The sequence below is a fragment of the Lytechinus variegatus genome, chromosome 17 (assembly GCF_018143015.1).
Source record: "Lytechinus variegatus isolate NC3 chromosome 17, Lvar_3.0, whole genome shotgun sequence".
In the NCBI taxonomy this organism is placed as follows: domain Eukaryota; kingdom Metazoa; phylum Echinodermata; class Echinoidea; order Temnopleuroida; family Toxopneustidae; genus Lytechinus; species Lytechinus variegatus.
This window is the reverse complement of record NC_054756.1, coordinates 4,295,348-4,298,412: the sequence shown is the minus strand read 5'-3', so window position 1 is coordinate 4,298,412 and position 3,065 is coordinate 4,295,348.

Below are 3,065 nucleotides of genomic sequence, written 5' to 3'. Positions count from 1 at the left end.
GAACCCAACTTAAGACAATAACCACCCTGCGGCTAAGATCAATAACTTAGGAAGCCGGAACGCAAGCCAATTTTCGATGAGTGGACGTGTACGCGCGTGACTTCTCCTTAATGCCCCGCAAACGAGTTAGGCGCGTTCACAGCAAAGGTTTCAAACAAATCCATCTCTACTCGGGTAACAGCACTGCACTTTTCCCCTCGTAATCCGTGGATTTCAGACTCAGTCATTCAACTTTGTGGAGTGTTTGTTTGAGTGGAAATGTGTGAGAGAATTTGTAAGGAAATTTAGCTGAGGACGGTTGAAGTGTAGCAAGAAATTGCAAAGCAAACTTTGTGACCCCAGTCGTTATCACACGCTTCAAATGCTTGATACCCTTAAGAACATCAGGTCTTCTGGAAACCTTTGATTAACTCAATGCATTGCAATAAGTTTAACTTCAGCAATTAACGAGATGTTTTTACTGAGTTTTAACTGATTTACTTTAATATACATTGCATTTCCGCGTCACTTTTTTACAATTACTTTACTAATATACCCCCCCCCAAAAAAAAGCATTTCCTTTAATAAAATAACCGTGTTTGTCGTAATGTGAGTGAGCAAAGCGAACGAGAAGAAATGATAATTTACATAAATTGGCGGCAGGTCTTACTTTGTGAGAGTATATTATTTTTACGTTCAATGCTTCGCATAATCTTTTCAGGTGTTTCTCAACCTCAGGTTGAGTCTTACCCAAATATTTTGAATTTGATAATTTCTCCCGGCACCTTTTAAAATGCCGCGTTCGACCCAACTAGGACGGCGCGTGACCAATATTGGGAAACCCTATATTACCCCTCCCACACACACCCTCACACAGACACACAGTACATAATGGATGAAATTCTTCAAAGCCTTAGCCTACAAAACATGACAAAATAACGGACCAATGCAGATGGAATAACGCTAACAACCGACTTTGAGGCATGGTCACACCGCCCGAGCGTAGTTAGAGCGGTAGGGAAAAAGGGCCGAATTTCGCTCACAAAATTGGGGAAAATCGAAAACATAAATCGAAAAAAAAAACAACAATCGAAATCGAAAATGGTGAACGGTAGCGAGTGGTGATGATTTTTTTCTCTCCGCTCCACGACCGCTCCAACAACGGTCAGGCGGTGTGATCATGCCTTTACATGTTATGTAAATTGGCTTGCGGGCATGATGGCTTAGTGGTAGAGCGTCCGCCTCATGAACTGGAGGTCGTGGGTTCGATCCCTGGCCGAGTCATACCAACGACTCATAAAAATGGGACCTTCTGCCTTCTTGCTTGGCGCTCAGCATTTAGACTGGAGAAGGGTGATAATAACATATTATGTTATGCAGGGCCCGCTGGAAGAGCAGTCTTATGATTGAAGTGGCTACCCTGGGTAAATAAGACGTTATCATTATAATTATCAATACATACTATGCTTTTAGAAATTCTGCGTCCGATAGGTGCCACGCCCAACCCCATCCCGAGATCATTGGTGTACCACACTGTTAAGATGAACATATAGGTCGTTACCACGCGAGGGATGTCTACGGGTGTTATGACATGGCTTAGCGCTCAGTCATCACACGCTAATTCATCCCAGTAAAATGGATTAAATCATTTCGTTTAAAGGGAGGGAGGGGTATAGAGATTGGGAAGTTGATGCCAGGTGCCGAGGAGGAGAATCACCCAGGAGGAGACAGTCCTCTGCAGAGGAGAATTTTATACCAGAGAAAACTAACAAGGTAAGTGGTTGGATATAATAGATATACAGAAATACAGAAAAAATGCGAAGCGGAAGAAGTTGCAGGGTGACTTGACTGTCAAAAAAGCATGGACCATGATAAAATTTGGTGATGAACACAAAGAAGAATGTGCAGAAGAAGAAGCTGAAGAAATAGAAGAACAATAAGAAGGCTGAAGAAGACAAAGAAGCTGGAGAAAAAAGAGAAAAGGGGGAGTAGGAGAAGAAGAAGAATATGATACAGAAAGAAAAGACGAGAACAAAACAATATAGGAAGAGGAGGATTATGATAATTAAAAGAAGATCAAGAAAAAATATCGAGAGAAAAATAGAGATGAAGGGAGTGGAAAATGTTAAAATAAGCAGAGATATTGTCTACATAATGAATTTACAGAGAGAAAGAGGAAGATAGATAGAGAAAGAGAGAGAGAGGGGGGGGGGGGGGGGAGGGGGAGGGGGAATGGGGATATGTAATATATGTAAAGTTCCACAGATATGAAAATAATGAATATATTTTTTTTACATTGTCTATTCCATCAATTTGTGTCTATAAACAAACGACTAATGTACGGTAATTTTGGGTAATTTGTTTGTTCTAATTTATGCTATCGAGTGTAAGCTATGCAATTATTCGATATCATTTTCTTTTGGAAATGAAATTGAAAAGAATTTTATCTATACACATGTTTTACCTTTTTGATATAGCAATGAGAAGCCCTCTCAGCATCGTTGTAATACTAGGTATCTTTAAATATATTAGCATAACATGTCTCATTTTATTTTCGAATAAGTTTCTCATATATCATTTTACATGTCATTGCTATGAATATTTTGTCAATAAAGTCACTAAGTGGTTGATATTACATCATTAAGTCCTACTGTTGTATCTGTTACATAGGGATATATCGCTGTGATCTGCATTTTGATATACCTATTGAGCATAATGTACGCCTACTATCTATCGATCATGTCAATTCAAAATTATTTAGGGTATATATTCAGAATGATAATAATAACTATAAGTATGATAAAAAAAAAGATGAATGAAGCTAACCCTTACAGATTACGGTCATTGGATGTAATATTGCATACAGAAAGTTCTCCATTTAGCCTATTGAACGCTTGTGATTGGCTGTTATCCGATAGTGTATCAGTCATACGCACATTCGACGAGCCGTGTAATATAAACCCTAAGCTATCGTATCAAGTTATAACCCAATCACCGTGGCGTATTTATGTCATGTGAGCATGCGCACTCGTCCGATCACTAAGTATGTGTCGTCTGCAACGCGATGTCCCGGGTTAAAAGTCCAC